Here is a 14,935-nt window from a genome sequence, read left to right on the forward strand (position 1 = left end):
CGGGTGTGCCTAATTTAAGAACACTTCATACAATGTTAGAAAATTACAGCTAATAAAATAAAGATACTTATTTCTATTAGAAGTAACAACAATTACATTTCAGTGGCACATTGTGCATTGTAAAATTCTATGGACCCATGGAAACTCTGTGAATTTTAAGTATGACTCAGTTTCCAAATAGGGGTATTTGCATGCTACTTTTAGGAAAGTCTACCTACTGTGCCAGGAAAAATACAATTAAAGTATATATAATTATTGTAAAAATTGGGAGTATTGGGGTTTGGTACATACACCTAAAACATAATCACTAAAACATAATCATAAAACATAATCAATATCATTTAGTTCAATTGTCAACAAAAACCAAGGAGAAACAGCTGACATAATTTATCATTGTCATTGTTATCCTTGTTATTTTCATCTCACTTTAGATTTTAGCATAATTATATATAAATTCTCACTTTGTCCTTAATTTTATCTGTAATTGTCTCTTTAAGAGAAATATGGATGAAATGAAGCAGTGTTTTTATCCAAGGTTACACACATAGCAAGGTGTAGAGATAGCAACTGCTGGTCTCATACTGCCTGTTCTACCAACAATAGAGGACTAGATTCTCACCATTAATAAAAAGCAATAAAGCTTTGACTTTATATAAAGCTTTACATTTCACAAATTCTTACAGATGATCTATTAATATGAGATTATAAGGCCACCACCTGGTACTGAATTGAGTTTATCAAACAGCTTTTCACGTATTATATTGTTGTGGTAGATAGATACCAAGATGGCCGTCAGGGGTCTGGGTTCTTCTGGCATTCATTTCCTTGTGTAATCCCCACCCCTTGTGTGTGGGCTGGAAATTGTGACTTGTCTGAGATTAGTTTATGATGGCTTCATTTTTAGATTTGCTTTCTCTCAGCTCTTGCTCTAGGGAGAAAACCACATCATCTGGAGAAGCAAGCTGTTAGGAGCCCTGTAGAGAAAGAAGGCCATGTGGCCATGACATAAAATGTGGAAATGACCACAGGAGTCACCTTTAAAGCTTATCTTCCTCTAGTTGACTCTTGAGATGTTTTCAGGCACTGTTGACACTGTGAGAGACCTGTCTCAGAGGACCTACTAAGCCAGGTTCAAATGTCCAATTCAGAATTCTTGAGATAATAAAAACTGTTGTTTTAAACTATTAGGTTTGGAGGTAATTTATTATGTAGCAATAAGTAACTAATCTGCATGTTGAATCCACAAGACAGCCTTATGAATTGGTACTATCATGCCAGCCCTAGGTAACAAATAAGGAAATTGAGGTTTAGATGAACACAGAAGTATGCTATGATCCAGTGATACCACTCTTGGACATTTATCCAAAAGATAAGCCAGAATAGAGCAAAAGCACTTGTATAACCATTTTGGCACTATTTACCACAGCTAAGTCAAATCAATGATCCAGATGCCCCTCAATGGAATCAAGAAAATACTATATATAGTGCACATGTACACAAATGTAGGGAGTAAAGTGCAGCATATGCAGGGGAGAATTCCAAAGGTGCAACTCCTTTGAACAACTAACAAAATGAATACCAGGAAGCTGGTACTTGAGTGTCAGGAGGAGGTAGGGTTAAGGAGAGGATGGGAGAAGGTGAACGAAGACAGAAGGGGTGGGAAAACTCGATCATAATAGTGAATTTCCATATGTAAAAATGGAACTGTGGAAATTGAGATGATACATGGAGTTGGGAGAGATGCAGGAAAAATAATGAAAGGGGTGACATTAATCCACATGCATTATCCTCATAGACTGATATGTTGAAATGTAGACCCTTTGTACAACTACTTCAAGACAACAAAATTACAGTAAATACAATTAAAAAGAAGGAAAGAAAATTGAGGTTTAGAGAGTGAAAAGTAACTTTCCCCAAAGCAAGCAGTTAATAAGTGGGAGAGCGGGGGTCTGAGCCAGGCCCACTGGACTTCAGAACTGTGCTGCAGTACCCTCTAGAATAAGACATTTGTGCTAATACATGCGATAAATTCCAACAGCCTAATTGGATTTGAGGAGTTTTTCTAAAAGGACGCCAAGGTATGCAAAGCAGTGAAGACAGACCACACAGCCCAGAAGGTGGGGTATTAATCCAGGCCCCTGACCCTAAGCCCGTATTCTGTGACTCCTTACTCTTAGGTTTGGACTTGTTTTGTAAAGCAAGCAGAAATTAATGATATAGATGTCATATATTTAAATAGCAGTAGTGCATGGCAATCACAATGGCAATAATAATCATCCATTATTAATTAAAATGTATACTAATGTTATATATGCCTAAAAAATAGACCCTTGGTACACTCAGTGTAAGGTAAGAGTTTATCCAAAGTCTGTGAACAGTTGTTTGGAATACAGGTGCAAATTACCATGGATGAGCTGGGGAAAACTGCTCCATCAGCAAGACTGGAGTGTTGTTTCTGCTGCCACACTGAAAACTAATAAAGTCTTGTGAGCTTTGAGACTTCAGCTTCCTCTAAAATAATTTTTTACATCCTTCTTGATCAGATGCTTCATTTCTATGTAAGTCACCAAACAATGGGAGTAGTACATTTTGACTGTTTAACATCTTGGGCATAGAGTAAGGCTTTTTGTGGTCTTAGGAATAGGGTTTTGTTACAGAAAGAGGGAGGATCTGTCATTCACTTACCATTTATAATCTGTGAATTAAAATATTTGACAATATGAATGTATCTTGGAAATGATTTATTTGCTAATGGCAAATTAAATAGCATATTTAAAACTTGATCTTTAAAAAGACATTTTAAAGGGCTGGGAAGGTGGCTCAGTGGTAGAGCGCTTGCCTTGCATGCCTGAGGCCCTGGGTTCGATTCCTCAGCACCACATAAGCAAAAAGAAAAAAGCCGGAAGTGGCGTTGTGGCTCAAGTGGTAGAGCGCTAGCCTTGAGCTGAAGAGCTGAGTGACAGTGCCCAGGCCCAGAGTTCAGGCCCCACGACCGCCCCCCCCCCACCAAAAAAAGACTTTTGAAATTATTAACTAGTTGTACAAAAACCTTACAATTCCACAAATCAGGTTATGAGTACAATGCATCTTGATCAATGTCACCCCTTCCATTCTTCCTTCCCCCCTTATTCCTCCTCCAATCCCATCCTCACATTATATAGTTAATACTTGATTTCTTAAAAAAAGCATCTGAGTAAGAAGCTGAATACAGTTTAGAAGGAGAGAATGAGGGACAGGATAATCAGAATATTAAAAACAGTTCTGATAGAAGCATAGATGAGGAGCCCCTGCCTCATTCCTGATGTTTACTTAAATTATGCTGAACATAATTATGGTAGATAGTATTTATGGGTCACTCAACAACAAATTCTCATGCAAGGTAAGGAATATTTCCTTGCGTAGGGTAGAGTTCAGTATTAGACTCTGTATGATGTAAGGAAGCTTAAGATGGAAGTTATTTACCTATATAAACATATAATTGTTTTTCATCTATCACAATACTGGAAAGAGTTCATCACAATGATGCATTACGTTGTCAGTCATGGAAGTATAAATACTAGAATTAAGTTTTGGGACACAAAGTCCTTCTTCAGGGACTTCTTGCCCCATCTTCCTTAGATATTATGTACTTTCATTACCCACTTTTCTTAGGTCCTGCCAGCATCTTTTTGAGCATCTTAGGTATGATTCCTGCTTAGTATTTTCAAGCTTAATATCAATCTCTAAAATTGTCTTGCAGCTAGCCAGGCAAACTACTGGGTTTTCAACATTTTGAAGTTCTCCATCTTAATAACTTCTCTTATTCTTTCTAACAACCTTTAAATTGATTCACTTCATGTTTCCAATAATCCAGTCATTTGTAAGTAGGAATACAGATTCTTTCTGACCAATATTTATAGCCCTCCCCTCCTCCCCTCTTCCCTTCCTTCTTTCCTTCCTTCCTTCCTTCCTTCCTTCCTTTTTTCCTTCCTTCTTTCCTTCCTTCCTTCTTTCCTTCCTTCTTTCCTTTCCTTCCTTCCTTCCTTCCTTCCTTCCTTCCTTCCTTCCTTCCTTCCTTCCTTCCTTCTTTCTTTCCTTCCTTCCTTCCTCTCTCTCTCCCTCCCTCCTTTTTTTCTCTTCTATTGTGTTGGTTAGGACATTAGACAAATATTAATTAATGGTAATATAGCAAATACCTTTCTTATAGCCCTCAGTGTTCTACCAATAATGTAATTTGGGCTGCTGTTTGAGAAGGAGCATCCTTATAGCAAAAAACTTGCTCCTTTCTGTTTTAAGTTTATTGAGTGTTTTTTTAAATGAAATTACAAAACAATGTTGACTTTATTAAACTTAATTTTGAGATGACTATTGGTCATTTGGTCACTGATGTGACTGTTCTTGTTTTAAAATGTAGTTTGATTTCCCCCATAAACAAAATTTTGATAATGAGATTTTACAGCATGATGGCATCATGTTTTCTTGTTTGAATATTTCATGTCTATAGTCATGAGTGCATTGGAGAGTGCATTCTATTATATATTTTTCTCTGTCTTTAGTATTGTAAATACTACCACATTTAATTTTCTATGTCACATTGAGCCCTGTAGATGGGAATTACCCAGAGTGCAGCCTGCAAACCAGGACTTCATTAGAAATGCAAGTTCTTGGCCTCATTCTATCATAGTGATTAGAAGCTCTGAAGATGGGGACCAGGAATTTGAGGATTTAAGATACCTTCCCGGTGATTCTTCTGCACATTGAGATAGTTTGTTCTTTGTTTTTTAATTCTGAGGGTCCAATGCTGGGACTCACACATATCAGGCAAATAATCTACGCCTGAGCTGCATCCCAGTGCCTGCATACTAAGATTTGTAAGGTGCCATTATAAAGAAATCATGTGACTTTCTAGTGCAATGGAACTCCAGGGTCATCCCAGGGCCTGATGTCTTCGCTCTCTCTCAATCTCAATCTCTCTCTCACTCTCTTTGATTTCTTTTAAAACATTTTCTTATTATCTTTAAGTAGCTGTACAAAGGGGGTGTCATATAACAAAGCAGTTTATGAATACAGTGTATCCTGATCAATGTCACTCCTTCAACATTCTTACCCCCCTTCAACCTACCCCTCCCTTACTTTTCTTAATTTTGTGGTATATACAATGCATTCTTGACTGCAGTCTACCTCCTTCCCCCTTCATTAGTCTTTCCTTCCCCCTCGGCCCCACCCTCTCTTGGATGTACCCATTTCCTGGTACTTTTATCGGGCTTTGACCTAGTCTTTCTAAAAGATTATACTATTTGAGTTCTCCATAGAGTATTTCTCTTTCTTATGTTCAGAGAAAGGTTTTTTTTGTTTATTGTTTTCAGCTGGTTCAAAGTCTAGAGATTCAGGAGTTGGTCATAGCATCCTGAATTGGTGTTTTCTCTGGGGCTTAAAGCCTAGGATGACGAATTAAAAGAGAACAAATTTTAGTCAACAGAGTTGTAGGGAGTGGACCTCATCTCCCTTTATATTCTGCAAGGCCAGCACCACTCACATCACCTATATGTAGACGAGGATTAGTTTGACAACTTCACTTACAGAAACAGTAATGATGATAATAATTGTAAGAATGCCTTCTGTTTCTCCACAGCACTTAGCACATCCTTCCTTTTATACTCAATAGGTTGCTAAGGTGGAAGTTGTTATTCCCATGTCAGTGGTAGTACAACTGAGTCACAGAGTAGTTAAAGAACATAATTCAGGATATGATAAGAACAAAATGGGGCAACACATGCAATTGCAATCAAGAGACACAAACTGGAGAATTAGAATAAGAAAGTTAAATAAGGTGACCACAAAGGGGATAACATAGCCAATTTCATGTTCTTAAAAGTGAGTGGGAGGGGCTGGGTTGGGAGAGGGGGAGGGAGTGGTGAAAGGGGTGACATCAATCAAGATGCATTGTACTTTGTAAACTGATTTATTCAATGGCAAACCCTTGGTACTGCTACTTAAAGATAATAAAAATAAAATTTAAAAAGTCAGTTTTGTATATATATGGATATTGTTGCAACCATCAAAACTATTCTGAAATGATGACAAAGTGAAGGAGAAAGCAAATCTTGGATGGACTACAGCTGGGATAGATTACAGAAAATGAGCATAATTTCACCTTTTTAGGCCATAAAACCTCTATGGAGTGCTCTTGGTAGGAATTCATTAAATACATTGGTGAAAAGCCAAGACCAGCATTGCCAAAGTTGAAAGCAAAGACAGACTGAATGTAGAAGTCAGAGATTTCATATCCAGCCAACGGGCTGCAGAGTTTGAGGTGAAGAAGTATCCCCAAACTCTTCTCTGGGAGAACAAATTGCTTATGTCGGAAAGCTAAAGGACCAAGTTCCACAATCCCCTTTGAGAACATGCCCCCATAACCTAAAGGTCTCTCATTAGGCTCCACCTCCTAAAGATTCCATCACAACCCAATAACACACCTCAGAGGCCTTTCTTCAAACCAACAGGTATCAGTAAGTGCCATTTCACAAGTGCACAAAGCATAAGATCTCTGCACAGGACACTTCATTGCATAGGCAGAGATGGTAAGGGAGGATTTTCATGACCCATTTTTCTGTTATATTTCAACTGCCATACAAGTCTAGCTAGAAAAGATTAGTTACAGTAAAATACCTTTCAAGCATTAAATATAGGTACCACCATAATATGCACACAATTACTCATGTACCTGTACGTATGTGCACTGTTCTCAGTCATACACTTCAATACTCCTTTAACGATTAGCCAAAAGGTCCTCCTAAGAAAGTTGCTTCCTTCCCTTCCTGTGGTGCCAAAGGCATTGGCACACATCTCAGAGAGTCTGTTTTTGGAGAACCCAGTCCACCACATGCTCCAAAAGATACTTCTTGGTCATTGCTTTTCAGGGATGCATAAGGCACACTTCATAGGCAGTTGAATTGCATGTTCAGAGAATGTTAGAGAAATTCTTCCATGAAGTATTAGAAGCTGACTCAGCACATTTTGTCCCCTAGTCACTGAGCCATCCAGATCATGACTGGGCTCTTCTCATTCTACTTCTATCTCCATTCACTTGACCTGAATTCTGCTTGTGATCTACAAGGTAAAACAAAGTTTTAGCTGATTCGTCACCATCTCCTGATTCTGCTAATTGTGCTTCTCAGCGTAGATATAACTGAAGAGAAAAGAAAGTGACTCATGGGGCAACCACAGTGCAGCAAATATGGAATTATTCCTTTGGAAGTACTGAGGTTTGAACTCAGAGCCTGACACTTGCTAGGCAGGACCTCTACTGCTTGAGCTATGTTCTAGTCCTTTTTGTTTCAATTATTTTTGAGATAGGGTCTCAAATTTATGTCCAGGCAGCCTGGAGCCCTCCTAGTTATATTTACTACATAGCTTGGATAACAAGTGTTGTACCACCATGCCTGGCTGATGTGTCTTGAGAACATTTTGCTTTGGCTGGCCTGGAACCACAGACCTGCTGGTCTGTGCTGCCCAAGAAGCTAGGATTAAAGGCATGAGCTACTGCATGTAAGTAATTGTCAGTCCTTTCTGACTACAAATGATCGTTTGAGGTAGAGAGGGGTCTATTAAAGAAAGAAGGAATAGGGTAGGAGCCAGGGGATAAAAAAAAGCAGTGCTCTCTTGGAGAATTGCAGATTTGGAATCATCTTGGACAACTCTTTTCTGAGAGTCAATGATGAATATGTTCTTGTTCCCTCTCCTGTGTCCTCAGCTCTTGGTGCAAGGAAATCTCATCCACCAGAGTTGGAAACCTTGGTGCTGTCCTGCATTCCATGCTTTCTGACACTTGTCATATCCATTTAATCTCTACTCATTTCTATTTCCTTCTCCTCCTCCTGTTAGAACTCGTCTAATTTCTGCTATCTTTCCCCATAGCTCCTCCTGCTGCCTTGTTCCAAGATCTCTCTGTGGCAAATGTCTCCCCCACACCCATGACCTTCTACCCCCATTTAGAACATCTTTTGGCCAAAGTGAGCTCTCTAGAACCACAAACTAATGATTGGCTGAAAAGACTGCAATGAAGCAGCATGAACAATCCCAAAAACCTGGAAACAACCCAGCTACCCATCAGTATTAAAGTGGGTAATATATTTATTGAGGCATAGTCATATAACATAATGCTATACCCAATGCAACAAAATTAAACAAGCCTCTGATATAACCATGCACATGAACGAATCTCCTGAGTGTAACAACTGAGCCAAATCACAAAAAACAACTTAGTCACCTGTATATGAAACTTTACTAAGGTTTTATGTCTGGAGGCAGAGAGTCATACCTTCGGGCAGGAGAGGGAAGTAAGGCCTAGGTAGACATCAGAAGGAAGTCCACACAGGGGAGGAATTGGAGGAGTTAGTTACATGGACATGCTCACTTTGAGAAGTTACTGAGCTCAACACCTAGGATTTGTTTTATGCATGTCATTCTTCATAGGCACCTGAAAATTTTTATAATGATTCCCTCAGGCTTATGGGTAAAATGCAAAAGGGTAGGAACTGATCGAGGACTTGCATACTTCTACATCTTCTCTGTCATTACTTTCTGTGTTCATTTCACCCATTCTCATCTTGTACTTCCCTGAAGCGGACATCAGGCCAGGTGGTTTTTATGATAAATGTAGTTTTTTTTCTGCCCCTTCTCTCCCTCTCTCTTTCCCTTGTTCCATTACTTTTTCTGTCTTTTCTTCATCTCCTTTCTTCTCCCCTTTCCCTCCTCTCTCCTTCCCTCTCTTTCCCTCTCTTCCTCTTTTCCCCTCCCCTCTTCTCACTTCCTCTCCCCCTTCCCACTCCATCTCTCCCCTCTCCCTGCTCTTTCCTTCCCTCCGCTCCCCTCCCCTCCCCTCTTCCTCTCCTTCCCCCCTCTCTCTCGTAAGCAAGATACATTGTACCCATAAATTGCTTTGTCAAATGGCAAAAATATCAATACATAACCTAAAATTAAATAGGGGAAGAGAAGGTGGCTTGGGAGGGATGGTTGACATTGATCAAGATGCACTGTATTCAGAGAAGATAGAAAAAAAAGATGCACTGTATTCATAAGCTGCTTTGGTAAAGCACAACCCCTTTGTACAACTACTTGAAGATAAAAAAAGGCTGGGAATGTGGCTTAGTGGTAGAGTATTTCCCTAGCATGAATGAAGCCCTGGGTTTGATTCCTCAGTACCACATAAACAGAAAAAGCCAGAAGTGGAGCTGTGGCTCAAGTGGTAGAGTGCTAGCCATGAGCAAAAGAAGTTCAGGGTTGGTGCCCAGGACCTGAGTTCAAGCCTCAGGACTGGCAAAAAAAAAAGATAATTAAAAATATAAACAAAATATTCCCCCAGATTTCTTGCAAAAATATATTAAGAATCATTGTCACACTGAATTATCTGTTTAACTATTGCTGTAGTTTTTAATAGTGTGCAATTCAAGTAAGTATTACAGAGTAAGTAACATCATTAACACCAAAAAAGAATATGTGTTCTGCTCTTAGCGCAGTTTCTGAAACATAGTAGCCACTTGACATATAAAAACTTCTTTCTCTTTTCTCTCTCTACCAGTATAGATGAATGGATTTAAGGCTTTGAATATTATGACATATTGTTAATGAAATCACTTTGGTATTGTGAATAAACCTCACTATCCCCCTAGGTGGATTCTGAAGAGAAACTCCATTTTGTCTTTGATTCCTAAAGAATGTCAATCTTGTTGCAAATTCTACTTTCCTGGGTGAGTTGTCCTAGCAAAACCCAAGCTTTAAAGTTCCAAATTCTTTGGAAATACCAGCACATCTCCATGACCTGATAAAGGGATGAAGAACAGATGTATCTAAGGAAGACATTTCATACGGTATTTTTTTAATGTAGGTACTTGAAGTAGATGGGTTATTAGAAGGATCTGAATTTCAGACGTGCAAGCTGCTGCTGCTGGCAGCAGCTTTTTAATGCTAGATTTCATAAAGACCTCTCATCCTGGTTGGTAATGATAGAATCATGTGATGCTTGTTCCTCTTATACCTTGCAGTTTAAAAGGATCTAGATGTAGGATTGAATTTTACAGCTTCTTCCCAAGGGCTTTGTCTTCTTAATCTGATCACAGCACGTGTTGGGAGTTAACTGATCAGCAGGAGAAATCTTGAAAAGTGAACCTATTAAAGCTAGTGGAGAGCGAGTGAGAGAGAGAGAGAGAGAGAGAGAGAGAGAGAGAGAGAGAGAGAGAGAGAGAGAGAGAGAGAGAGAGAGAGAGAGAGAGAGAGAGAGAGAGAGAGTATACCTTGGGGCTTTAACTCAGGGCCTACTGTTCCTGAGATTTTTCTTGCTCAAAGCTAGTGTTCTACCACTTGAGCCGCAGTTCCACATCTGGAATTTTGGGGTATGTGTGATTAATTGGAGATAGAGTTTCTTGGACTTTCCTTCCCCAGGCTGGCGTTTGCATCATGAATCTCAGACCTCACTATTCTAAGTACCTAGGATTATAGGTGTGGGCTACCAGCACGGGGCTGATTCTGTGTGTTTTTTATTGGCTCGATGTAACCAAGAAATAAAGGCACTTAAATCTATTAGAACTAGAACCTCGATAATCCACAGTGGGAGAGACAAAAGAAGGCAACTAAAAATGAGCAATTAGATTACAGCAACATCTCATCCTAGCTTTGCTTTCCTGGAGTGCAGCTGTGGCTAACCATAAAAAAAGTATTAAAGGGTGGAAGTGGTGCTGTGGCTCAAGTGGTAGAGGGCTAGACTTGAGCTGAAGAGCACAGGGACAGCGCTCAGGCCCAGAGTTCAAGCCCCATGACCGACGGAAAAAAAAAAGTAAAAAAAAAAAAAAAAAGAATAGTGTAGCACCTAAAATTAAGTAAGGGAAAGGCTGGGTTGGGAATGGTGGGTAAGAATGTTGAAAAGGATAACATTGATCAAGATGCACTGTATTCATAAACTGCCTTGGTAAATGGCAACTCCTTTCTACAATTACTCAAAGATAATAAAAAATATTCAGAAAAAAGTGAATCAGGCTGGGTTATAATCCTAGCTAGCTACTTAGGAGACTGAGATCTGAGGATATGATTCAAAGCCAGCCTGGGCAGGGAAGTCATTGAGACTCTTGTCTCCAATTAACCACTAGAAAACCGGAAGTGGAGCTTTGGCTCAAAGTGATAGAGCACTAACCTTGCACAAAAGAGCTCAGGGATAGTGCCCATGACTGATGGTGGGGGGGAAGTATGAGAACATCAGACATTTAAAAAGAAAAGAAAAAAGAATAATGATACAAAGAAGGCAGAAAGGCCATGAGAGGACAGATCAACTGTGGTCCTACCTGGTGAAACTGCACAGCCTATTGGGGAAAACACATTTCACTTAAGGCATGGTACCACTTGCAGTTTTAAGCATCCACTGGGGGTTTTAGAACATGCGAAGCAGGACTAGAATCAAACTATTTTAGAATAGAGCCCTTAAAGATTTTAGTTATTTTTTTGTGAGTCAGAACTATGCCACTTTTGTATAAGCTTCTTGCTTTTAGTTTCTTCATCCACAAAGGAATGAGAATCAAATGATGAAAAGTAGATAGGACATTGATGAAATCCTGATCGACATTGGTAAGTTGGCTGACTTGGACTCCAAGTTTTAGAGGCCACAATGCTGGTTCTAGAGGATATGTTAGTGAGGAAAAACAAAACAAAGGAGAAACCAGGGACTCTACCGAATGGCTATTCCATTCCAAACTAAGGGACCCCTCATTCTCTCTTTCCTGTTCATCTATCTGTCCCCTTTCTCACCCATATAGCAGACTCTTAGCACTTTCCTGAAGTTCATGTTCGTATAATTCCACAAATATGGAAAATGTGGTAGGTGGAGAAGAGAGGATCGTGAAGCTTGAATGCCATCTTGGTCTCTGCCCTAAGATGTCCTTAAGACCATATGGTCTGAACAATACATTCCTGTCTGGTTGGAATTCTGCTGCTGAGCAGCCTCAAGCTTATTTTCTCAGGACAACAAGCCTGCAGAAATAAAAGGAAGGCTTTTCTTATATTGCAACATTAGAGACAAAATTCCTAAAAGACTGATAAGAACATGAGAAAACATGGAAAGGTGAGGGGTAGGGGTTGGGAGATGTGTGACAAACGGTCTAGAGGCTGACAGTCTGAGGGTTTTAGAAAAAGGATGTACTTTCTACTTGAAACCTGTAATCCCAGAAACTCCAGAGGCTGAGATCTGAGGATTGCCAGCCTGGGCAGGAAACTCCATGAAACTCTTTTCTCCAATAAACTACTCAGAAAAAGCTGGAAGTGGTGCTGTGGCCCAAGTGATAGAGAACTAGCCTTGAGCAAAAGAAGCTCAGGGACTGGCAAAAATAAAAGAAAGAACTGTGAACTGTATAGCTCTGGAAAAACCACCCAAAGGGATATTTTATTATGCATATACCTGAGAGCCAGTCATGGCTAAATTTTTACTCTTTTTTTTTTTTTGGTGCTGATCCTGGGGGGCTTGAACTTGGGGCCTGGGTGCTGTCCCGTAGCTTTTTTTTTTCTCAAGTACTACCAGTTGAGACACAACTCCACGTCCAACTTATTTGGTAGTTAATTGGAGATACTATCCTCAGATCTCAGCCTTCTGAGTAGCTAAGATTATAGACATAAGCCACATGTACCCAGCCAGCGTGTGTCAGTACTGAGGCTTGAAATCAGGGCTTAGGCGCTGTCCTATAGCTTTTATTGCTCAAGGCTGCTCTCTATCACTTGAATCACAGCACCACTCTGACTTTTTGCTGGGTAAGATATAAGTCTGTGGACTTTTCCTGCCTGGGTTGTCTTTGAACTGCAAACCCCAGCTCTTAGTCTCCTGAGCTTGAATTACAGGCAGGAGTTACCACTGTCTAGCTATGGCTGCATTTTAAAAAGCTCTTTCCTAGCTCTGTCATTTCAAGTCCCAACTTATAAAGAGATCTTTAACAGTTCTTGGGGTCTTCTACACCCAGATCAGGTGATGATGACATAATACTTAAGTTCTAGCCACAGTGATGAATCAGGGTTTCACTGAGTTTATCTTTAAAGTTCTCTCAGTGATGACATAAATACCTGAGCAGAAGTACTCCTCTCTCACTTCTATGGTTAGCAAAAGGGTTAGCCGCACGGCACTAAGCAATTTTAGAAAGCAGCCACACATTTCTTCTTAAATAGGCCACAGAAACTGCCTATTTTGGAGGTCTGCTTCATCATGGAGGCTGTAGGGTGGAGGCTGAAGTTCTGAAGGGGAAGGATGGAGGTGGGCAAGGACACATAGTGCATTTGCTAAGTGGCCTCAAAACACCTCTGTGGCAGGGCCATCTCATTTAATTCAACAGGAAAACAAGCCCACCAGCAAGAGAAGACAGCCTAGCTTACAATCTCCTCTTTGCATTTCAAATAGATGTTTCAAAACCATTTCAAAGGTCCTTCCTGATGGAAGAGGCTGACCAAGTCCCAGACTCTAGTTTCCCCCTCAAACACAGGGTAAAGTCAGAGAAGCCTTTTATCTGCAAGTCCCTCCTAGGTGTTCTTAGGTGATGCACTTTCTGTGTGACCATGGCAAATATATATTCTGAAGTAGTGCCAAGTGGAGAGCAGGAGCATTCACTGCTTGACATTTTGAGGGAGGACTCGGGCGGAATTGTAAAAAGAACCTTGAATTAGTATTAGCCATTTGATCCTCCTTCTTTCCTCCCAGACCTCCTCCTTCCCTGGAGAGCTTTGATGCCGGAGGTCAGGAAGGACAAGAAGGAAGGTTAGGAAGCAGCGTTCCTTCAGCCTCGCCCTCCTAATTCAAGGACAGATGTGGGGATGAATTTACCAGGTCCTTCTGGAAACGGGGCATAGACAGAAACACACCAACGTGCATCTGCTTAAACAGTGCCCAAACCATGTAGGATCTTGGGGGAGGAGCGGCAGCCACTTCTCAGGCTCTGGGGCGGGGCCAGCCCCTCACCTTTACACTATTGCTGGAAATAGCTCAGGACCAAACTTAACCATTCACTGACACTTCCAACACCGCCCCCCCCTCCCCGGGGCATTTGATGTAGCAGATCCAATACAGCATTTGTTTCCCCCTAAGGACGGGAGCAAAGCGTGCAATCCTTTCTAATCCAAGGGGAGTGTGTGTGTGTGTGTGTGTGTGTGTGTGTGTGTGTGTGTGTGTGTCCCGCCGCCCCCCCACCCCCCCACCCAGCAGCGCTGGCTCTGAAATCACCTGGTCCTCCCAGGGTCCCCAGAACAACCATCTCTTGGGGGTGTCTCCTCAAGTTTTCGCCCTCCTGGCAGCCCTTCCCGACGCCCTTTGCAAGGGAACGGGGTAAAATTCTAAAACCACACACTGTCGCGGTCCACACATGTGGGGGCTGGTTAGAAGGAGAAATGCATTCCATACCTAGAAGCCCAGGGGTACGGACAGTTCTCAGGGGACCCCCTTACGGCCCCAGGCGCCCCAACTCCAGCCACCTTGACACCCCAGAACCGGCAACCCCCCGCCCCACCCCAAGCCCACCGTTTGGATCCTTGTCCTGTGCGTGTGTGTTCGGGGGTGGGGTAGAATGGAGAGGGGTGTCCCCCAGGAGTGCGCCCCTCACCTTGTAGACGGTGCGTGCAGGCGCGTCGCTCCGGGCCAACTGGGGCGTCCCACTGGCTCCAGAAGTCTCACTCGCGACGCGCTGCTTTTTCTTTTTTCGTATCTTCCTCCCGAGCCTTATCAAAGAATCGCTTTTCCAGACACCCAGCTCTGGGGTCCGCTGAGTCTCGGGGTGCTCTCTCCTCCAGCGACCTTGCCCGCGCGGGTGTCTCGGGTGCTGTGGCGACGCGGAGTCCGGGTGTGCTACGCGCGGCGGGCGCACGGGGCAGGAGGCGGGCGCCGCGCTGCGTGGCCCCCAGGAGCAGGGGCTGAAGATGGGGCGAGAGCCAGGAGAGGAGGAGG

General features: G+C 41.7%; 1 protein-coding gene across 3 annotated transcripts in view; it reads right to left on the reverse strand.

Moving 5' to 3' along the window:
* The window catches only part of Htr1e (5-hydroxytryptamine receptor 1E), a 78,259-nt gene extending 63,564 nt beyond the window's left edge, over positions 1-14,695 (reverse strand). For 2 of the 3 annotated variants that reach the window (XR_011369289.1, XM_070010178.1), the window contains exon 1: positions 14,595-14,695. The gene's annotated coding sequence lies outside the window, so the exon portion shown is untranslated. The remainder of the gene's footprint in view (positions 1-14,594) is intronic. The other variant, XM_070010179.1, reaches the window with a different exon arrangement.
* Positions 14,696-14,935: the final 240 nt, after the last annotated feature.

The sequence above is a fragment of the Dipodomys merriami genome, unplaced genomic scaffold, assembly GCF_024711535.1.
Source record: "Dipodomys merriami isolate MVZ:Mamm:240054 unplaced genomic scaffold, mDipMer1.0.p SCAF_8, whole genome shotgun sequence".
NCBI lineage: Eukaryota > Metazoa > Chordata > Mammalia > Rodentia > Heteromyidae > Dipodomys > Dipodomys merriami.